This window comes from Oryctolagus cuniculus, chromosome 2, assembly GCF_964237555.1.
Source record: "Oryctolagus cuniculus chromosome 2, mOryCun1.1, whole genome shotgun sequence".
Lineage (NCBI taxonomy): Eukaryota > Metazoa > Chordata > Mammalia > Lagomorpha > Leporidae > Oryctolagus > Oryctolagus cuniculus.
This window is the reverse complement of record NC_091433.1, coordinates 141,054,611-141,078,464: the sequence shown is the minus strand read 5'-3', so window position 1 is coordinate 141,078,464 and position 23,854 is coordinate 141,054,611. Positions and strand designations below refer to the sequence as shown.

General features: G+C 45.5%; 1 long non-coding RNA gene across 1 annotated transcript in view; it reads right to left on the bottom strand.

The window, feature by feature from the left end:
• Nucleotides 1-13,366: 13,366 nt before the first annotated feature.
• LOC138848611 (uncharacterized) overlaps nt 13,367-23,854 on the bottom strand; it is a 67,775-nt gene continuing 57,287 nt past the window's right edge. The window contains exon 3 of the long non-coding RNA XR_011386624.1: nt 13,367-13,472. This is a non-coding gene — a long non-coding RNA (uncharacterized lncRNA). The remainder of the gene's footprint in view (nt 13,473-23,854) is intronic.

Genomic DNA, 23,854 nt, shown 5'->3' with positions numbered 1-23,854 from the left:
CATGGGAGACCCAGAAGAAGCACCTGGCTCCCGGCTTTTTATCGGCACAGCTCCGGCTGTTGCGGCCATCTGGGGAGTGAACCAGCGGATGGAAGACCTCTCTCTGTTTCTACCTCTCTCTGTAACTCTGTCTTTCAAATAAATAAAATAAATCTTTAAAAAAATACTTAATGACGTGCTTTTTCTAATTTTGGACATCTTTCTAGGATAATATAACTAGATCTATCCCATGTTTTTCTTGCTCTCCCTCCCCCTACTTTCTGAATCAGTGGTATGCTAGAACCTGTGGCTTGAGAGAACCAAAAACTTCAAATGTTTGTGGGAAAATGGAATTAAAAACTAAATTTATTTCAGTGCAAAAATTTTGAAATTCATCCATAGTCTTCTCAAAATATGTATTTTCCATGAATATTTTGAAGACTCCACATAGGCATCTCTTTTTCCAAGTTAAAGTTCAGTAACATCATCTTGGTAGCTCAAAACAGGCTACAGTGGGTAAATTTACACCATTAAAATTAATAAACACTACAGATCAAAGTTTTTGTTTATGTGTTTGCTTGTTTTGGAAATCAGTTTACTAGCTGAATATTATTCCATTCCACTGGCTAAAAACTACTCTATTAAGTGGAAGTACTATAATTTCTTTATCCAATCCCCTATGTTGGAAAATCAAGTTGTCTCTGATTTTTCTATTATTACAGGTAGCATTGTAATGAATGTCTTCAGGCATATATTTTTTCCATATATATGTGTGTTTTATAGAATGAATACTGGAATTAGAGTAGTTGGAACAAAGGGAAGGAATACTTAAGATGTAGTTAGATGGTATTAAAAAGCCCTCTAATAAGTTTTCACCAGTGTACATTTCTGTCAATAGTGTACAAGAATATAAATTTCCCCTCAGTATGGGTTTGAAAATTAAATGGAATTAGAAACACATGCCAAACTCCTTATCTTTCAGTAATAGGACTTTCAATAAATGAAATAATAATCTTATTATCTTTCAATCACATATTTAAAGCTAATCATTATGATTGTTAAGAGCAAGCCAGTATGACCATGCAGCCCTAGGGGAAACTGTGTCTTGTCCAAGTCAGATGTTTCCATAACTGGTGTTATGTTTTCATAGCTGGTCCATTTTGGTATTTGATCAATGTAAACAGGTCTTATTATTGGCCAATAAGCCATCAATAACGTTTGTTGAATGAACAAATGAAGCTCAGTGACTGGAAAACAACTTTGTATGGAAAATACCGTGCAAGATATTCTTAGAATAGGTTCCTGGAGGCGAGACCGCTGTATAAAACATTTCAGGCTCTTGATACATACTGCCAAAATGCCTTCCAGAAATTTTATACCAATTTATACTTTCCTCGAGATTATTTGTCTCTTTGTATTATCTTTTCAAAGCAAGTTAATTTGATAGTTAGAAATGTCACCTCTATTTTGTTAGAAGTATGACTTGTAAGTTGAACATTTTTAATGCATTTATCACCAATTTGTTTTTCCTTTATTCTGAATTAAACTTTTATGTTCTCTTAAAATTTATTTTTTTTTTTTGAGACACACACACAGATCAATTTTCCATCTGCTGCTTTACTCCTCAAATGCCTACAATAACCAGGGCTAGGATAGGCCAAAGCCAGGATCCAGGAACTTCATTTGGATCTCCCAAATGAGTGGCAGGGACCAGGACACTTGCACCATTACCTTGCTTCCCAGTGTGTGCGTTGGCAGGAAGTTGGACTAGAACTGGAGAAGTTAGGACTCAAACCAGAAACTCAAATAAAGGGATATAGGCATTTCAAGTGGCATCTTAACCACTATGCCAAGTGACCATCATTGACTCAAATTTTTAAATATTGTGTTGGGGCCAGTGCTGTGGCACAGCTAAAGTCTTGGCCTGCAGCACCAGTATCTCATATGGGTGCCAGTATGAGTCTGGCTGCTCCATTTCTGATCCAACTCCCTGCTAATGCACCTGGGAAATCAGTAGAAGATGGCCAAGCCCTTAGGCCTCTGCACCTGCGTGGGAGACCTGGAAGAAGCTCCTGGCTCCTGGCTTCAGATCAGCCCAGCCCCAGCTATTGTGGTCAACTGGGGAGTGAACCAGCAGATGAAAGACCTCTCTCTGCCTCTCCTTCTCTCTTGTGTAACTCTTTCAAGTAAAATATATAAAACTTTAAAAAATATATTTTATAGTATTTTGGGCATACTATATGTATACTAAAATATGAAGCATTATATGATAAAAATCAGTCATAATTATAATTGTTATTCATTATTATCACTTTTAGGGAACAAATATTGGTAATAATCATGATCATAAACTTCAATGATAAGCACTGCCTTGTACTTCTACAAATAGTTTGTACTTGCCAGGAAGACAGCAGTTAACTCTTTGGGAGGGAATAAAACTAGGGCACACCAGTAAATTCTCATGGAATATTATGTAAATATCCTGGGTTAAGTTACCACATACTCAAAAGATGTTTGTCCTGATTGAAATGCAAAAGAGCTGTTGTCATTCAATCAAAATTTAGACTGGCACTGGCTTATGGTGAAACATTGCATTAGGGGCTGGTGCTCTGTCCTAGTTGTTTAAGCTGTTGTCTGCAGTGCTGGCAACCCATATAGGCACTGGTTTGAGTCCTGGCTGCTCCATTTCCAATCCAACTCCCTGCAAATATGCCTGGGAAAGCAGTGGAAGATGGCCCAACTGCCTGGGACCCTGTGCCTATGTGGGAGACCCAGATGAAGCTCCTGGCTCCTGGCTTTGGCCTGGCCCAGCCGTGGCTGTTGCAGTCATCTGGGGAGTGAACTAGCGGATGGAAGACCTCTCTCTCTGTGTTTCTCCCTCTCTGCAATTCTGACTTTCAAATAAATAAATAAATAAATCTTTTTAAAAATGGTGTTATTTTTCTATTACTGCTGTAACAAATTACCATAAACTTAGTGACTTAAAATAACACAAATTTACTTACAGTTTTGGAGGTCAGAAATCCAAGATGGTCTCCTGGAGTCCCCCTCAGGGCACCAGCTCTGCTCTGCCTTCTTCTGGAGGCTTCCGTGCTTTCAGAGGCTGCCCCATGTTCCTGGGCTCCTGGGCTCCTGGGCTCCTGGGCTCCTGGGCCCCTGGACCCCGCCCCCAGCCCCGCCTCTCTCACTCTGATCTCAGCTGCCATGACCCTGGCTCACCTGACTCCCTCTCTCTCTTATAAGGAATTGTGATTACATTAGGCATACCTGGGGCCGGTGTTCGGGCACAGCTGGTTAAGCTGAGACACTGGCCTCCCATAAGAGCACTGGTTCCCTGCTGCTCCACTTTCAGTCCAGCTCCCTGCTAAATGTGCCTGGGAAAAGCAGTGGAAGATGATCCAAGTGCCTAGGCCCCTGCCACCCACGTGGGAGACCTTGATGGAGTTCCAGGCTTCTGGCTTCTGCCTGGCCCAGTCCTGGCTGCTGCAGTCATCTAGGGAGTAAAGCAGTGGATGGAAAATCTGTCTGTCTCTCTGCCTCTCTCTCTCTCTAACTCTGCCTTTCAAATAAACAAATAAATAAATATATTTTTTTTTGACAGGCAGAGTGGACAGTGAGAGAGAGAGACAGAGAGAAAGGTCTTCCCTTTTGCTGTTGGTTCACCCTCCAATGGCCGCCACGGCCGGCATGCTGCGGCCGACGCACCGCGCTGATCCGATGGCAGGAGCCAGGTGCTTCTCCTGGTCTCCCATGGGGTGCAGGGCCCAAGCACTTGGGCCATCCTCCACTGCACTCCCTGGCCACAGCAGAGAGCTGGCCTGGAAGAGGGGCAACCGGGACAGAATCCAGCGCCCCGACCGGGACTAGAACCCGGTGTGCCGGCGCCACAAGGCGGAGGATTAGCCTAGTGAGCCGTGTGCCGGCCCAAATAAATAAATCTTAAAATACAAAAACAAAACATTGGGCACACCTGTATGACCTGGGATACTCTCACATCACAAGAGCCTTCACATGGTCACACTTGGAATGTGCCTTTTGCCATGTAAGGCAATGTTCGCACGTGAGGACATCTTTGGGCAGCCATTATTTTGTCTGGCACAGGTATTATTCCTGAACTTTCTGATGCAAAAACAAAAATTGACATAATACCTTATCAAAGGGATGGAGAAAGGATTCTTATTTCACTGTTCTTTCAATACTGTTTGGTCAAATGCTAATAGTATTTGAATAAAAACACTTTGACAATTTATTTCCTAAGAACTTAGAAAGTTTTTAATTTAAAGGATTCTGAATACCTTCCAGGATTTATACATAGATAGACATGAGGTCAATATCATGTGTGTATATATCTCATCTCTCCAGAACACAACAACATACTAAAGCTTAGGAAGTTAAGTGTGTACACACAAGCAAGCTGTACTGAACAGCCAAAACACATTTCAAAATTCTTGTGTTTTGAGCCGGCGCCGTGGCTCAATAGGCTAATCCTCCACCTTGCGGCGCCGGCACACCGGGTTCTAGTCCCGGTTGGGGCGCCGGATTCTGTCCCGGTTGCCCCTCTTCCAGGCCAGCTCTCTGCTATGGCCAGGGAGTGCAGTGGAGGATGGCCCAGGTGCTTGGGCCCTGCACCCCATGGGAGACCAGGAAAAGCACCTGGCTCCTGGCTCCTGCCAGGATCAGCGCGGTGCGCCGGCTGCAGCGGCGGCCATTGGAGGGTGAACCAACGGCAAAGGAAGACCTTTCTCTCTCTGTCTCTCTCTCTCACTGTCCACTCTGCCTGTCAAAAAAAAAAAAAAAAATTCTTGTGTTTTACTCATAGGAAAACCTTAGACTCAGATCTTACCACTTGACATAAATTCTAATAAGCTTGGGTATTTTATTTCTGATCCTTGACTGATTTGAAGTAGAGAATTAGAAAGAGCAAGAAGAAAAACTCTAGGCAAGCAAACTGACAGAACAAAAAGACTTTAAGAAATCTAACAGCCCTCACTTACACGCTGTAGTCAAATGAAACAGCATTATCCTAAGTCTATGCACTCAGGTCAAGGAAGGAAGGTGGGGAAGAAGAAGTGTTTTAAGCAGAGTCTATAATTCTCAAACCTTTGGCCAATCACTGCTGCTCTGGGCTTTCATTTCATATTCAAAATATGAGATATTGATTATTTGCTGTCTAGGCTCCTGTCTTCTCTAGAAGTCTATGATTTCAGACGACAACAAATTGCTTGCCAGCAGAGACAAGCAAAAGTGTTATGTACTATTACTCCTTTTTAATTACGTTTGCTACTCCTACAGCTACAACCATGAACTAACAGTGTACTAGCATCTAAAAACCCAAGGCATCTGGGACTATTAAGAATGATGCATGGGGCCGGCGCTGTGGCGCAGCGGGTTAACACCCTGGCCTGGTGCACTGGCATCCCATATGGGTGCCGGCTCTAGTCCTGGCTGCTCCTCTTCCAATCCAGCTCTCTGCTGTGGCCTGGGAAAGCAGTAGACGATGGCCTGGGTCCTTGGGCCCCTGCACCCACATAGGAGACCTGGAAGAAGCTCCTGGTTCCTGGCTTCCAATTGGCGCAGCTCCGGCCATTGCGGCCATCTGGGGAGTGAACCAGTGGATGGAGGACCTCTCTCTGTGTCTCTACCTCTCTCTGTAACTCTGTCTTTCAAATAAATAAAATAAATCTTAAAAAAAAAAAAAAAAAGAGTGATGCAGGCAGGACAGTGTCAGAGGCATCACTTCTTCGCAGCCAGGACAATGACTAACATTTATGTAACCAGCAGTCAATGAACAACCAGTAATGCTAAGCCTTCATGAGAAATTAATTTTTATATGTTTCAGGAGACAAGAAAAGAGCAATTTGGCAATAACTAAACTAATACTGTCCAAATATGTAAATGTTTTGACCTAGAAATTCTTCCCAGTAGCCATCCAACAGCAACTTTTGTGCAAGTGCCCAGACATCTGTTCGAAGTCGCTCATTTCTGCGCTATGTGTAATAGCTGGTCCCTGGACGTGACCTAAATGCCTGCGCATAGAATGAGAAACACCAACATAAACCGACCTGAAAAGACGCAGCATATATAATGCTAAATGACAAAAGAAAGTTAAAGGCAGTATGTTTTCCTTTTATTGATGTTGTGACATAAGTATATGAATGCAATATCCAAAGGCATACACACAAGTAATGATTAATAAAGGACTAGATTATGGGGATTGCTGTTTTTTAAATAATATTCACTTAAAAATAAATGCATTATTACAGAAGCAAAACAATGTAGGTAAAAGAATTCACAAAGGCAGACATTAAAAAAGGTTTTAACAAATTTTTTATGCGGAAATATCAGAACTTCATTTATTTATTTTTTTCTTCGGGATGCCGGCGCTTCAGGCCAGGGCCACAGCGCTGGCTCCGCAGAATTTCATTTAAAACAATGCATTTTCTACGAACTGGGGATGGCTGTCATCCCCCGGCAGTTCTCTGAGTAGCTGAACACTGTGAACTTCCCCGTTAGCCCTCTTCATCCTGGCTGGGCTTTCCACAAAGCTTTTCACCTGACGCAGGACAATAGCCAGGGCGTGTGTGCCGACTTGTTTACTGCGAGTCCCTCCGAGGAAATCATGTGCATCTGTCTGTTTAATTTTCCGTGGAGCCTAGAAGGTCACCTCTAAAAATAATTTTGCTCGGTGTCAGAGCTTCTGTGACACAGAGGTACATACCTCACATGCTCTGGCATTTAGTGCGTAAGCCAGGCATATCCATGACTCAGATCAGAGAAGGAGGGGAAGCAGCTGCCAGCTAAGCTGTCCAGCTACTGACTCCATCTAATCATGGGTAGAGAGGAAGCCTTTTCAGACATGGCACACACCTTTTCTCCTGGCTAGGGACGTGAGCTTTTAAGTATGTCCACTTTCTGGAGTTCCTCAGAAAAAGAAAACTTCTGAGCCAGAGCTGACCTGTGGTTATCTGACTTCGCAGTGGGCACCGAGCAGCCTCTAAGCTCTCTGGAAAGGGCCTGATGCTCTCACTGAATGGATGAGCCTGGGGACCTACACCTGTAGCCAGAGTGCACACTCCACTGCCCCTGTCTCCACCCTCCTCTTCCCACGCTGGGCTGGGACCACATTGTGGAGGCCTTGAAAGCCAGACTCCAGAGTGTGAGCAAGGGAGCAAGATGATGAGAGATTGGCCATAAGCAGATTACCCTGGCGTCAGTGAAGGCAGACTTGAGTGGGCAAGGTGAGGAGGAGCAACAGCTCCAAGTCTTGTCATCCAGTCGGAAATCATGACAGTGGGTGTGTGCCCTCCTGGTAAAGCCATCACTGCAGTGCCTGGGTTCAGTGCCCAGCTGTAGCTCCTGACTCCAGCTTCCTACCAATGCAGGTCCAGGAAGGCAGTGGTGATGGCTCAGGTAGTTGGGTCCCTGGCACCCATGTTGGGTTCTTGGCCCCCAGCTTTGGCCTGGCCCAGTCCTGGCTGTTGTGGGCATTTAGGGAGTGAACCTGCAGATGACAGCTGTCTGTCTGTCTGTCTCTCTGCTTACTCTCATGCCAGGCACTTTCTACTGTGGCTCCTGTAACACTAAGCTGCTTGGGGCCTCCAGACTGGCCCCCGCACTGCTTCTCTCTGGCATTTGCACTCGCTGCTGGCCATTCTCTGCCTGAGGTCACCTTCCCACCTGTCTTCTCCTCCCGTGTCATTCCTACCAGTCTTCTCTGATTCAGCATAGATGTTTTCTCTTCCGTGGAGCTTTTTCTGGCCCCTTGACCCCAGCACAGCACTTTGCACGCTGCTGTATTCATCTGGACCTTCTGGGTCTGTCTCCAGAAACTATAAACCTGTGGATGGCAGGAGTACCTGGCAGACAGGGGAGGTCTGTTGCGTACATGAAGAGAGGTTGTCCTGCAGACCTGGATTTGAGCTTCTCCCCCTTCTGAATCTGGCTTTATTTTGTTTTTGCAGCAATTCCTTCCCACAGAGGTGTTGTGAAGGTTAAATGAGGTGGCTGCACAGGAGGGGGCTTGCAGTCACCGTGTGTTCCCACATTCGCAGCAAGGGTGAACTGGAGGGTTGGTGGGAGGTGGAGCAAGGCTGAATTCAGAGTTGGGTTGTACAGGAGAAGAGGCCAGCTGGGGACTTTGCACTGGGCCTGGAGCTGAAGTGACAGCTGGAGGCTTGGAGTCATAGTGTAGGGCACAGGCTGGGGCCCAGGAGTTGGGGGAGTGGTGCTTAGGAGAAGGCTCAGCCTGGGTGGTGGTGAGGAGGAGATGGGCCTCTGACAGAGCAGGAGCGGGGACGGTCTGCGGGGTGTCAGAGGGAGCAGGAGGAAGGGCAGTGGGTCACACACTCAGGGAAGTGGGGGGAAAGTGCCCGTGGCTTTGTGAGGTCACTGATGTCCTTGGAAAGAGGGTGGATGGTTGTTTTGTGTGGTTAATCATTTGTTCCAAGTCAGAGAAGGCAGAGGGAGCCACGTGGGACTCAGAGTTCCAGAGCAAAAGGCACCTGAACAGAAAAAGCAAGGCAGCAAGAGCTGCAGGTGGCGGGAGGTAACCAACCGCAGGGCTGCACGTGGGCCCTGCCTCGGGCCTCGCCACCCCCACTGACTCCTCCACATGGGCCCTGCCTCAGGCCTCGCCACCCCCTTGAACATCAAGGAAGAAGCAGGCATGGCTGGCAGGAGAACATGCTGTAGAAGCACACAGAAAAGCACACACAGAGGAGACTCGCATGTTTAATACTAACTACTGTGTCATTTTCTGTGTGGCAGGCATGATGCTAAATGTTTCATTTTACTTAATTTTTTAAATTTGTTTATTTATTTGAAAGACAGGCTTACAGAGAGAGAGAGAGAGAGAATCTTCCATCCACTGGTTCACTCCCCAAATAGCCAAAATGGCCAGGGCTGGCCAGACTGAAGCCAAGAGCCAGGAGCTTCATCCAGGTCTCCCAAGTGGGTGCAGGAGCCCAAACACTTGGGCCATCATCTTTCACTGCTTTTCCAGGTCATTAGCAGGGAACTGGATCAGAAGTGGAGCAGCTGGAACACAAACTGGTGCTCCTATGGGATGCCAGCCTCACAGATGCCACAACTCCGGCCCCTGTGCTAAATGCTTTACTCATATTACATCATTTACTCACAACAATCTTTATGGTTTAATGTCAATTTCTCAACAAGAACACTAATGCTCAGAGAAGGTAGTTAACCTGTTAGAAGTCAGATAACAGGTGAGTGAGCAGCTGAGATTAAAGCTAGGGTTCTTGGGGCAGGAGTTGTGGTACACAGGTTAAGCCACCACTTGGGATGCCTGCAGTCCACATTGCAGTGCCTGGGATCGAGTCCCTCCATAGCTCCTGACCCAGCTCCCTGCTCATGCACACCCTGGGAGGCAGAAGATGAGGGCTTGAGTCCTTGGGTCACTGCCACCCACCTGGGAGATCCAGATGGAATCTGGGGCTCCTGGCTTCAGCCCAGCCATTGCTGTTGTGAACATTTGGGAAGTGGCCAATGGATGGAAGATACCCCCCTCTCTCTGTTGCTCTGCCTTCCAAATAAAAATAAATATTTTTTAAACTGAAAAACAACCCCCCCCACCACCACTGGGACCCCTGTGAATCCAGAGCCCATACTCTTTACCGTTCAGTGGAGCAGCAACGCGGGGGATCGACCTGCAGAAATCTTAGTCTGGAGTCAAAGGAGAGGCATGGAAAGGCCTCCTGGAAGCTGGGGGACCTCTGTTGCATACACAACTCACTTCCACAAACTGCAGAGCCAAGTGTGGAGTGCATGAAGCTTCCATCGTCACCAAAAGCTGGGACTGTCAGGAAGGTGTAGTCTGAGTGCTTTCCGTGCCGGTGGAATGTTCTCCCTGTGCTGTCCATGACAGTGCCACTGACCAGCTGAGCCCACAAGCACGAACTGCGGCTACTGCAACCAAGAAACTGAGTTTTTGCTTTGTGAATTTTAGTTTACATTGAAAAAACTAATATTTGATTCAGTTATTGGAAAGTTTGAAGAGTTTTGAGCTGCTTGCTATATGAAACCACTTTTCCATTTATTTTATTTTATTTTTATTTTTGACAGGTAGAGTTACAGACAGAGAGAAAGGCCTTCCTTCCCTTGGTTCACCCCACAAATGGCCACTATCCGAAGCCAGGAGCCAGGTGCTTCTCCTGGTCTCCCATGCGGGTGCAGGGCCCAAGCACTTGGGCCATCCTCCACTGCCTTCTTGGGCCACAGCAAAGAGCTGGACTGGAAGAGGAGCAACTGGAACTAGAACCTGGTACCCACATGGGATGCCGGCACCACAGGCAGAGGATTAACCACATGAGCCATGGCACTGGCCCTCCATTTCAAATTTTATGAAATCTAGGTACAACTCAAGTATTTCAGTGAGAATTTACCATCTGAATTGAGATGTTTTAAGTATAAAATATACTAGCTATCAATGTCTTACATAAAATAGAACACATAACAGCTCTTTTGACTACTACCTGGAATAGTCAAAATTACTTGGAATATTATTTTTTATATATTTGATTAAATAAATACATTATTAAAATTTATTTCATCCATTTTAGAAAAAACATTTAGTGTGGCTATTAGAAAAACTGGAATGAAATATGTGGCTTGTATGAGATGCCTTTGCACAGCCCTGCTGTAGTGGCAGAGACCTGGTGCTAACACAAGTCCCAGGGAAGCAGTGGCTGAGAGCGCCCTTCCCTACCTTTTACTAACTACAGGCCTCTCCACTCTTCCTTCGTCTCCATCCTTACTCCTCTCACTCTTGAGGCAGGTATCTAATTATACCTCTTCAGAGTATTTGGGGGTTTTAATATTGATTTGTTTAAAAAGGCAGAGAGAGAGAGAGAGAGAGGCAGACAGACAGACAGACAGATCTCCCATGTACTGGTTCATTCCCTAATCCCCAGGATCAGGCTAGGGACTGAATTAGGAGTGGAGCCAGAACTCCAACCCTGTCACTCCAATATGGGATGTAGATGTCCCAAGTGGTGTCTTAACCACTGTACCAAATGCCTGCCCAAGTGTTTGTTTTTGAAGATGAGTTTAACAAATATTTAAATAGCCAGCGCTGTGGCTCACCTGGTTAATCCTCCACCTGCGGCACCAGCATCCTATATGGGCACCGGGTTCTAGTCCCGGTTGCTCCTCTTCCAGTCCAGCTCTCTGCTGTGGCCCGGGAAGGTAGTGGAGGATGGCCCAAGTGCTTGGGCTCCTGCACCCACGTGGGAGACCAGGAAGAAGCACCTGGCTCCTGGCTTCGGATCGTGTAGCGCTGGCCGTAGTGGCCATTTGAGGGGTGAACTAAGGGAAGGAAGAACTTTCTCTCTGTCTCTCTCTCTCACTGTCTAACTCTATCTGTCAAATAAATGTTAAAAAATCCAAATATTTAAATATATATATATGTATATATCAACTTATTTGAGAAGCAAAGAGAGTGACAGAGACAGAGATCTCCCATCTATTGTTTCATTCCCCAGACACCTACGACTGTCAGGTCAAGGTCAGGGCTGGACCAAGGCCAGGAGCCAGGAACTCAATCCAGGTCTCCATGTGGGTGTCAGGGACTGAGCCACTTGAGCCATTACCTGCTGCCTACCAGAAAGCAGTAGCAGGAAGCTGGAAATGGGAGATGAGCCAGAACTCAGACCTAGGCCCTCCAATACAGCACACAGGTATCCTGACCAGCCTCTTCTTTTCTTTTTTAAGATTTATTTATTTATTTGAAAAGCAGAGTGAGAGAGAGAGAGAGAAAAGCAGAGTGAGAAACAGAGAGAGAGAGAATCTTCCATTCCCTGGTTCACTCTCCAAATGGCACCAACAGCAAGGGCTGGGTCAGGCTGAAGCTAGGGAGCCAGAAAACTCCTCCTGGTCTTCCACATGGGTAGTAGGGGCCCAGGCACTTGAGCCGCCTTCCACTGCCTTCCCAGGTACATTAGCAGGAAGTGGATTGGAAGCAGAGTAGCTGGAATTCAAACTGGCCCTCTGATATGAGATGAAGGAGTTGTAAGTAGTGGCTTAATCTACTGTGCCACAGTGCTGGTCCCTCAACCAGTATCTTAATTATTGTGCCAAATGCACACTCCAGAGCATTTAGTTTTATTTATTTATTTTTATTTGGAAGACAGAGTTATAGAGAGAGGTAGAGACAGAGAGAGGTCTTCCATCTGCTGGTTCACTCCCCAGATGGCCGCAATGGCCGGAGCTGTGCCGATCCAAAGCCAGGAGCCAGGAGCTTCTTTCGGGTCTCCCATGTGGGCACAGGGGCCCAAGGGCTTAGGCCATCTTCCACTGCTATCCCAGGTCATAGCAGAGAGCTGGATCGGAAGAAGAGCAGCTGGGACTAGAACTGGTGCCCATATGGGATGCTGGTGCTGCAGGCGGAGGATTAACCAAGTGAGCCATGGCGCCGGCCCCCCAAGCATTTAGTTTTAAAAAAGAGTAGAATCACAAGGATGCTTCCCATAAGATATGACCCACTGGCATCAGAGTTCAGGCTTCTGGGAGGGAGGTCTTTGGCTTTGCAGGCATCTCTATTTATAGGTGCCTGTGGCATCCTTATTTCTTGAATTTCCAAGTTTGTCCCCATTATGTGTCTTAGGACAAGTTATACTGAAACTTACCCCTAATTATCAACCGTAACTGGCAGAAGAGGTGGGCATAGCTCTTGCGAAGAGCTCTTGGTGCCTGGAGGGGAAGGGAGCTTCTGCAGTGTTTTCCTGCACAGGGAGGGGTGGGCCACTAACACAGATCCTCGGGGTTCCCAGGAGTCTTCAGAGACACTATCTTTGAAGGTCTCTGCCCAGATGTTCCCACTCCATGCATCAGGACCGAGATTTTCTCAACTAGGCTACAACCCACATACCTTGGCTGAGCATTCACTTATTTGGCGGGGGGCCTTTGATTCTATTATATCCTGAGTTTTTCCTCGGTTGCACTAGCTCTCCCATCCTATAAGCTACTGGTGAGACCCTCTAACACTTATGCTTAGCCATAACTACTTGTTAACTGCCCTTTATTTCCAATTATTCCTCTGTGGGGTGTCAATTCAGTTTTTTAATAATCAGTCAATTGCACTGTCATTGTATGTGCCATTTCACCCTCCCCTTGATCCCATGCTTTTCAAAGGCTTGAATTATCACATAAGCCAATGCATTCTCCACCTGCTGTCCCTCTCAAGTCCCTACTACTGATATTTTTAGCAATTGGGCAAGCACTTATGACCAGGATTGTCCTTGCTCACATACCACTGGGGATGGGGTTCCCCTGGCCAGCTGGCAAGCATGTGGCCCCGTCCCCACACTGAGCTTGCTGTTTCAGTACCAACAGTATTGACTGGGTTCTTCAGGAAGTAGCCATCAAGGCAAAGTCAGGAGTGCAAGAGTTTATTGTGGGTCATACTTGTTAGAAAAACACAAGAAATGGAGCAGGAAGTAGTCACTGAAAGTCTCTAGGCCACAATGCAGGTCTGACATCTGTAAAAAGAGAGGAGAATGGAAGGAGGACTGAGAGGGAGGAGTCTCAGACTGAGAAATGACTCTAAGAAATCTTGGCCCACCCCTAGATTTGAGCACCCGGGACACGAACCAGTACCCAAATGGGATGCCGGTGCTGTAGGTAGTGGCTTTAGCAGCTATGCCACAGCGCCGGCCCCCCAAAATGATTTTAAAATAAATAAATTTGGTCTATGATATTAAATAAGTAATCCAACTGTCACTCAAGGTTCACACTGAGCATCTCAGAAAGAACAGAACTTTTATGGCCGGCGCCGCAGCTCACTTGACTAATCCTCCACCTGCGACGCCGGCACCCCAGGTTCTAGTCCCAGTTGGGGGAGCCAGATTCTGTCCCGGTTGCCCCTCTTCCAGTCCAGTTCTCTGCTGTGGCCCGGGAGTGCAGTGGAGGATGGCCCAAGTGCTTGGGCCCTGCACCTGCATGGGAGACCAGGAGGAAGCACCTGGCTCCTGGCTTCAGATTGGCGTAGTGTGGCGTAGTGCGCCGGCCATGGTGGCCATTTTGGGGGGGGGGTGAATCAATAGAAGGAAGACCTTTCTGTCTCTCTGTCTCTCTCTCACTGTCTAACTCTGCCTGTAAAAAAAAAAAAAGAAAAGAAAAAGAAAGAAAGAAAAGAACAGAACTTGGTGCTAAGTCTTCATTAGAGTTTTTACAAAGGAGCCCAAGACAGTGTCCTTTATTTTGGGAAGCTGACCTTTTCCAGAGACATGAGACTCAGACACACATGGAATAGAAAACCAATCAGTTGAAAATGAACAGCCAGGTTATGAGATCGTTTAGGGTAGAGAACCAAAGCTTATTCATCTATGTATACCCAGAGTCCTTAACAATATCTAGAATATCATTTACTGCTCCATAAATATGACTTGGTCAAAGGAAGAACGAATGCATGAACAACACTTAATGAAAAATGATTTCTGGGTGAGCACAAGGGAGTTGAGACTAGGGAGTAGTGTGGGATAGCCACAGAACTGGCAGTGCCATTTGTAAGTGTTTCAGCTATAAGACGATGACACCTGGATCCTTACCTCATTTGTTCATACTTCAGACAAATATTTAAAAGAGCTAACTTGATATGGACACCCAGGTAGTTCAAAGGCACCCCAAAAAGAATGCTCAACTTTGAACTCATTTTCTTCTTCCTTTTTTATATAAGATTTACTTGAAAATCAGACAGACAGAGAGATACAGACACACACACACACACACAGAGAGAGAGAGAGAGAGAGAGAGAGAGAGAGAGAGAAATCTTCCATTTGCTGGTTCACTCCCCCAGAAGGCCACAATTGGCTCGGGCTAGACCAAGTCTAAGCCAGAGCCAGGAGTTTTCATCTGGGTCTCCCACACGGATGGTAGGGGCCCAAACACTTGGGCTGCCTTCTGCTACTTGCCCAGGTCATTAGCAGGGAGCTGGATCAGAAATGAAGCAGCCAAGCGTCATACGTGATGCCTGCATTGCAGGCAGCGGCTTTACCTGCTGTGCCACAACATCAGCCCCTGAACTCATTTTTTTTCCCACTAATGTCTTATTCTTTCTTCATCTGCTACTGCCACCCAGGTCAGAAACTCAGAAGGCATACCAGACTTCATCTTCTCCTTCAGTCTTAACATTCAATTTGCTACTAAATCTTGTTATTTCTGGTTCTTCAATAGTTTCAGAATTTTTTTTCTGTCCTCTGATCTGCTTCCTTCCTGCTGTTTTTCCTTACCATCAATCTTCCTTATCACTGGCAAAATGATTTTGTTTCCAAAATGGAAATTTAATAATGCTCCTCTCTTCCTTAGATTATCTAATAGCTCCTCGCTGGTGTAGGGCAAAACTCATACTCCTTGGTTAGCCAAGCTGACGATGTCTTCCACGACCTGGTCCCGCTTTCTTCCTTTTAATTCCAGGAGTTTCTGGGGATGAAGACTGTATTCTCTTCATCTGTGGAGTTCTGGGGGCTAACACAGTTTGGGGAATTCAATACCATTTGCCTAAGTGAATGATTGAGGAGACAATACCTGAGTGGGCTGGAAGATGGATAAACTATGATAGACAATCTACTCTGGATTCCTAAACTATTACTGGATTTCTATGTTGAGTTTATCGATGAAAGACACTCCTTGGCCAGTGCTGTGGCTCAATAGACTAATCCTCCACCTAGCGGCTCCGGCACACCGGGTTCTAGTCCCGGTTGGGGCGCCGGATTCTGTCCCGGTTGCCCCTCTTCCAGGCCAGCTCTCTGCTGTGGCCTGGGAAGGCAGTGGAGGATGGCCCAAGTGCTTGGGCCCTGCACCCCATGGGAGACCAGGAGAAGCACCTGGCTCCTGCCTTCGGATCAGCACGGTGCGCCGGCCGCAGCGCGCCAGCCGTGGCGGCCATTGGAGGGTGAACCAACGGCAAAGGAAGACCTTTCTCTCTGTCTCTCTCTCTCACTATCCACTCTGCCTGTCAAAAAAAAAAAAAAAAAAAAAAAAAAAGAAAGAAAGAAAGAAAGAAAGACACTCCTTGTTATTAATATTTCTATCTCCATGGCTTGTCAAGTTCTTGGCACAAAGTTCGTATTCAAAAGATATTGGATTAATACATTAATGAATGGTGTTATAATGTAGTCAGCCAAGCAAACACTTATTTTGGAAAATGTAATGCTCAATTAATTACAGAACTCCTTATTTCATGAAGAGATGAACGCTCTTAATTCTTTGTGAAGGGGTCACTACGCTGGCCACATATCTGAGCAGAGAGAACAGGGCTCACGGCAATTTAATCAAGTACATATTTTATTGCCAAGAATGCAGACCTGCTGGGATGAGAGGACACCTGTCTTCTAGAGGTCAGTGGCTCTGGCCCTAGATTTATTAACTGTAACCAGATCTAGCCAACATGCTGCCAAAACAGGGATATCCCAAGGTGCTATTACCGGATGCTAATTTTGGATAAATACCTCCTTGAGGCTTTAAGTCTTTCAAAATGAAGACTGTATGCTCTAATCATAAATATTATTGGAGTTTCCATGTCTGGTGAATAATTAAGCTCATGTTTTGCAGTTGGGATGTGTACCGGACATGCTCCATTTCTGTACTTACACTGAGGTTCAGAAATCAATATTTTACAAGATCCCAGGAACTTGTTTGCAAAGTAGCATATTTTGAAAAAGCAACTCTGGTGCAATATGATCACTCCCTTCGGAGAAACTGCAAGTAAATTTAGTAGTTAAAGCTCCTGCCAGCATGTTTCTGGCCAATAAAAAAGGATATCTCCCACTGCCAGTTACTCTTATCTGGTGCTTTTCCCAATGCCTAATTTGAAGAAACTGCATTTTGCTGCAGGTTCAGGCCTCTGGCTAATCTTACCCTTGAACTTTTCCCTAACTGTTAAGATCCTCCCAAGCTTTTGAGGAAACTCAGTGGTTCATCACGTAATTAGTGCTTTTTTCCTGAAAACACAGAAGTTACAGCTGGTTAAACTATCAATAGTCAAGACTGTACAACATCTCTTTTCTTGACAGGAAGGGTATTAATTGACCTTATTAGTTAAATGAGGAGGCTAAAAATAATAATCTTCCATCATTAAACTGCAATGCGGCTAAATGCCTTCTGCTATCATGCCAACGCGGAAGGATTTTTCTTGGTTTCAGTTCAACTTGTGAGAAACTTCAACAAGCAAAGCTTAAGTCTGAAAGTGAGACGGTTTCCTTTTGACCCTCTCGGGCAGAGAATGGAGAGGTGAAGAGGAAGGAGGCCACACATTCATCCTGATCAACACGAGGCATGGCTCTTTAGGGAAAGATTTCCCCAGAGATCACAGAGTGTTGTCTACAATTCTCTCTCTCTCTCTCTCTTTCTCTCTCTTTTTTTTTTTATTTGACAGGCAGAGTTAGACAGTGAGAGAGACAGAGACAGAGAAAGGTCTTCCTTCTGTTGGTTCACCCCCAAAATGGCCGCTGCGGCCGGAGCTACTCCTATCTGAAACCAGGAGCCAGGTGCTTCCTCCAGGTCTCTCATGTGGGTGCAGGGGCCCAAGCACTTGAGCCATCCTCCACTGCCTTCCCAGGCCACAGCAGAGAGCTGGACTAGAAAAGGAGCAGCCGGGACTAGAACCCGGTGCCCATATGGGATGCTGGCACTGTAGGCAGAGGATTAACCAAGTGAGCCACAGCACCAGCCCCCTATAGTTCTCTAAGAAATTTATTAGGCAATTTGATTTTTAATACTTCTGCAATCTTGGTGTAGTGGCTTTTTATAGCTCTATGTTTTGTGTTTAAATGCATATCTCCACATCAAAATGGGTAGCTGTACATATCACCCTGTCCTGCTGTTTCCAATATGAGTTATTTCTTAATTATTTGCAAACTTAGGATTCCATTTGAGAACAATTAGAAATGTCCCTAACTGTGAGCAAAGCTCCTCACCTGGTACCTTCAGAATCCGTCAGTAGCAAAGGCAGCCTGACAGATTTTGGTACCTAGGGATACTGAGGAGGGCAGGGTAGCCTGGGCTCTGGCAGCTGCTAAGTTACTTAGATTATTACCTGTGGACAAGGAACAGAAACAACACCTACTGAATGCAACACAGTGCTTTTAAATCTAACAGGTTAAATCTAAAGGTTAGGTAAACTTTGTCAGCTAAAAAGAAAATTAGCAGCAGCAGCAACACCTTGTGCCTACAACTTTTTGTTCTAGGCCCTGATGACATAACAGTATGTAACACACTGCCTGCTCCACCCTGCCCAGGCTGGCTGCAGAGAAAGGATATGTGCATACAAGTTGCTGTCGACATAGATGATGAGCTTAGGTGGCACATCTTTGAAGGGATGTGGAGTCAGGGGATCAGGGAGATTTGTCAAGGAGAAAAGCTGGAGCTTAGTCCTGGTGGAGGGGCAGGTAAGCTGACCAGTGGGCGGAGCAATCTCAAAGCCGTCACAGTTGCAAAAGCCACTCTTACTGACTTCACTGAACATCTTGGGTCCTCAGTGATTAAAAATTCATGGGGTAAGGAGTTGGGAGAGGACTTAAAAGTTATTGACTGGAGGCTGGCGCTGTGGCATAGGGGGTAAGGCCACCGTCTACAGTGCTGTCATTCCATATGGGCACCAGTTTGAATCCCACCTGCTTCACTTCCAATCCCACTCTCTGCTATGGCCTACGAAAGCAGTGGATGATGGCCCAAGTCCTTGGGCCCCTGTACCCATGTATGAGACCTGGAGGAAGCTTCTGGCTCTGGGCTTTGGATCAGCCCAGCTCTGGCTGTTGCAGCCATTTGGGGAGTGAACCAGTGGATGGAAGACCTCTCTCTCTCTGCCTCTGCTTCTCTGTAATTCTACCTTTCAAATAAATAAATCTTTTTTTTAATCATTGACCTTTTTTTTAAACTGAATATTTTCATTCTGGTCATGTGAGAATAAAAATTTGTTGCTTGTTTTAAAATACTTGTTTCGGAGGCAGGTGTGTGTGTCATAGCCGTTAATATGCCAGTTGGAATACATCCCTTATCAGAGTGCCTGGGTTCAAGTGCCAGCTCCACTCCTGATTCCAGTTTCCTGAGAATGGTGATAGCTGCAGTGATGATAGTTCAGGTAGTTGGGCCTGAAGTGGTGATGGTTCAAGTAGCTGGGTCCCTGCTACCCATCTGGGAGACCCGTGTTGAGTTGTAGCTCCTGGCTTCTGCCCGGCCCAGCCCTGGCTTTTGCAGGTATTTGGGGAATAGGCAACAGAAAGAAAATTTCTTTTTCCATATGCCTCTCAAAATAAATAAATAAATAATGCTCATTTTCTTTGACTAAATCAAGTACTTTGTGAAATGCAGAACAGAAAAAAATCTGGCATAAGACTAAAAAAAAATTTCTGCACCTATCTGTGCCTACCTTTCTTTTGGAATAACATAATAGACTTGATATTTGGCCTTAATATTTAATCATAATTCTGAACTTCCCAACTTTATATATAGTTTAACAAATCATACTTAAGGGAAGGCATTTGGTCCAATTTAGTAGATCAGGCATTCAATTAGGGTGGTGGAAATGAGGAGGGGGAGAAGTGTATAGATTCAAGATCTTCATAGGCCATTTAGTTTAGACATAACCTATTATGTGAAGAACCAGTGGGTGGGTAAATAACATCTTCCACAAGACACCTACCTACAGAACATAAAGGGATTTGATGCCCTATTGTAAGTAGAAATTATGAAAAGAGAGAAGGAAGACCAGCGCCGTGGCTCACTTGGCTAATCCTCCACCTGCGGCGCCAGCACCCTGAGTTCTAGTCCCAGTTGGGGCACTGGGTACAAGTCCCAGTTGCTCCTCTTCCAGTCCAGCTCTCTGTGTGGCCCAGGAAGGCAGTGGAGGATGGACCAAGTGCCTGGGTCCCTACACCCACATAGGAGACCGGGAGGAAGCACCCGGCTCCTGGCTTCGGATTGACGCAGTGCCAGCCGTGGCAGCAATTAGGGGAGTGAACCAACGGAAGAAAGACCTTTCTCTCTGTCTCTCTCTTACTGTCTATAACTCCCTCTCTGTCTCTCTCACTGTCTAACTCTGCATGTCAAAAAAAAAAAAAAAAAAAAAAGAGAGAGAGAGAGAAAGAGAGACAGAGTAGGAAAATAACCTAGTATTGACATACTGGGCATAGAGCCGCTCCCTTGGGACCCTACCTGTTCTTTATTCTTTCATTCATTTAAAAAATAATTTACTGTATTTCCCACTATTCACAGGTACTACCAGTTAGGAACTATATATACAGTAGTGAACAAAACAGGTATGTTTCATGCTTTCATTAAGCTATAGGAAGACAGATAATAAGTAGATAAGTAAAGTGGTATATAATTATGCATTCATTCATTGCAAGAAATAATTATTGCGGTCCACGTTGTAGCTAGTGGGCTAAGCCTCTGCCTGTAGCGCTGGCATCCCCTATGGGCACTGGCTCTAATCCTGGCTACTCCTCTTCTGATCCAGTTCTCTGCTGATGGCTGGGAAAGCAGTAGAAGGTAGCCCAAGTCCTTGGGCCCCTGTACCCCTGTGGGAGACCCAGAAGAAGCTCCTGGCTCCTGGCTTTGGATCAGCCCAGCTCCAGCCATTGCAACCATTTGGAGAATGAACCAACGGATGGAAGACCTTTCCTTTTCTCCCTCTCTGTGTCTGTAACTCTACCTACCTTTCAAATAAATAAATAAAATATTTCTTAAAAAAGAAATAATTATGGAACACATATGTGTTGGAAAATATGTTGGGTTTTGGGAACACAATGAGAAGCAATAAACAAAAACAAATAAGTCTCTCTCTTCCTAGAGTTGATTTTCTAAGAGGAGAGCAACTTACCCAGAGCTACACTCAAAAGGGTAATGATGTGGGGCCAGTGCTGTGCCACATGCTGAGTCTTTACCAAACTCATATCAGTTATTTGAAATGATAATGTATCTAGATTTCTCAAATTATAACGCACAGACTTTGCCAAGGAGATTTAACTCCATAAACTCAAAGTATCTCCCTAAGACTCAGTGGAATATGCTTAGATTTTTAATTATGAGACACCTCCAGACTTTCTGTTATAAGTTCAAGTTGAATTGGTATTTGTTAGAATGTAAGAAGATGCAAGTGATTTATATACATGCGTGCCAGTTAGAAACTCCAAATATATTCTTTATAGATTAAGAGGTGGGGCTATTTATGGCTTTAGAAAATTGTTGCAGGATTTATGATTATTTTGTTCCATTCTAATTTGTCCCTATAGTTGTGTGCTTCACATACTAACGCAAACTTCTTCAAATTTTTTTCCTAATTTCTCAGAAATCTAAAGATTTTGTGTATGTTTACAGCTTGTCCCTCAATTTTATGACTTTTCATTTTTTATTATGTTTTAGTCTGTATGAAAACATTACCCTAGCAATTGAGAGTCGCTAAACACTGCTTCCCTAATCAACATGGAGAAATTCTTTCATTTAAGAGGCTAGACAGAGCATGGAAAATTCACTATGTTCAATAAGTGCTTGATTCCATCAATTAGGCACTTTTGAAGACAATTGCCTTTCATGATCATCGCTGGCCCGTGACGATTCATATCATCACCAGCACAGAAACGTGTCCTGCTCTATTTCTCAGATCAGATGACTCATTCACTCTCGAAATGGCTATTTCAAACCTTGACTTCTGCAACCTCTGACCACTCCCTCCTGCCCTCTAATTGGCAACAGCTTACGTCACCTACATTGTAAAGAGAAGTCCCATTTCTCAATATAAAACATACAAGCCTACTTTTTCTCCTTCCTGTGCTACAGTACAGTGCATAGCCTCACTGCCCTTTAACGTTATTCCCTCTTTCCTCATTTAGATTCAAATCCTCCCTCCTCCTAAGGAACATGACACGACCACAGTATCAGCTGCCTTTTCTTCCTTTGTATACTCATTCTCCCTCCCTCTCTCTCTCTTTCTCTCCCTCTCTTGAGGTTACATCCTTCATATCAAGCTCTACATATGTTCAAGTCACTCCCAATTTTTTTTAATTTTAATTTTTTTTTTTGACAGGCAGAGTTAGTGAGAGAGAGACAAACAGAAAGGTCTTCCTTCTGTTGGTTCACTCCCCAAATGGCTGCTACAGCCAGTGCACTGCCATCCAAAGCCAGGAGCCAGGCGCTTCCTCCTGGTCTCCCATGCGGGTGCAGGGCCCAAGCACTTGGGCCATCCTCCACTGCCTTCCCGGGCCACAGCAGAGAGCTGGACTGGAAGAGGAGCAACCAGGACAGAATCCGGCGCCCTGACCCGGGACTAGAACCTCAGCACCGGCCAGATTGCAGGACTTTTTAAAAATTGGGAGTGGTGGCACTGTGGATCACTAGGCTAATCCTCCACCTTGCGGCGCCGGCACACCGGGTTCTCTGCAAGGGAGACCAGGAGAAGCACCTGGCTCCTACCTTCAGATCATCACGGTGCGCCAGCCATAGCGGCCACTGGGGGGTGAACCAATGCAAAAGGAAGACCTTTCTCTCTGTCTCTCTCTCTCTCACTGTCCACTCTGCCTGTCAAAAAAAAAAAAAAAAAAAAAGTCATGCAATCCCAATCTCCTCCAGCGATCATGCCCATCCCCCCTCTTGGGCCCTGATTTTAACTGTGTGATTTGTTCTTGCTGTGCTGCTGCTGTAGATGCTTTTCAAACAGCCATCTCCTCCTTCTTTCTTTCCTTCCTTCTTGCCTTCCTTTCTTCCTCTCTCTCTCTCTCTCTTTCTTGATGTATTTATTTCAAAGGCAGAATGACAGAAAGATGGAAAGAAAGAGAGATCTTCCATCTGTTAGTTCTATCTACAAGCGGCTGCAACAGCCAGAGGTAGGCCAAGCCAAAGCCAGGAGTGGCAGGAGCTCCAGTGCCTGGGCCATTATCTACTGCCTCCCAGGCATATTAACCAGTAGCTGGCCTGGAAGCACAGAGTAGACAGAACTTGCCCAGGTGTTCTGATATGGGCTGCAGTGTCACAAACGGAGGTTTACCCTGCTGTGCCATTATGCTGGCCTCTCTGCTTCTAACAGAAGCTGATTTGGCGGTGGAGCAGCAATGGATCTAGTCAAAGAGCTATATTTCCTAGACTCCTTTGCAGCTAGGAGTGACCAGGTGACACAGTCGTGGCCAATGATGTGTAAACTGAAGCCAGACAGGGATATATAGCGAAGTTTTGCTTTCTTGATACAGGCCCCAGACCTTTTCCCCAGATCTTTTCTCCTTCTTCCTATCTGCAACACTGATGCGAGAATGGGCAGACATCTTGAATTCACCATGAAAAAAAAATAAAAAGCCATACATTGTGGATGACTGAAGAGAAAGACCAAAGGATGATGTCATCATGGAGCCACTGCACTGACTCATCCTCCATCATTCTTGTTTTGTGAGAAAAACAACCCTATTTGGATAAGCCACTGTCATCAAATCCCCTCACAGTTGACCAAATACAGTTTCTCATTGATGCTCTTGCTCCCTCCATTTCCTTACCTTCCACTCTTGCTCAGACCATCCAGTTCTGCCTTCTGGCCCATCACCAGTGACGTACATACTGTCAAATCCAGGAGATATTTAGCAGTTCTCATACCACTTCACCTCAAAGCAGCATTTGACTCTTGTTGCCCTTGACCTCCTTTTTGAAGCACTTTCTGTCCATGGCTTCCAAGACCAGTACATTTTGAGCTTTCCCTTTCACCTCATACAAGGGACTCCCCCTGTCTCCTCCATGGGTTCTTCCTCTTACAGCCTCTAGGACAGGCCATGGCCTTTGCCACGTGCTGTTCCCTCTGTCTGAATGTTCTCTTTCTCCTCTAGTTCTCCATCCCTTCTTGGCTTTCTCAGGGAATCCTCCCTTGGTCTCCTTTTGAGATCATATTTCC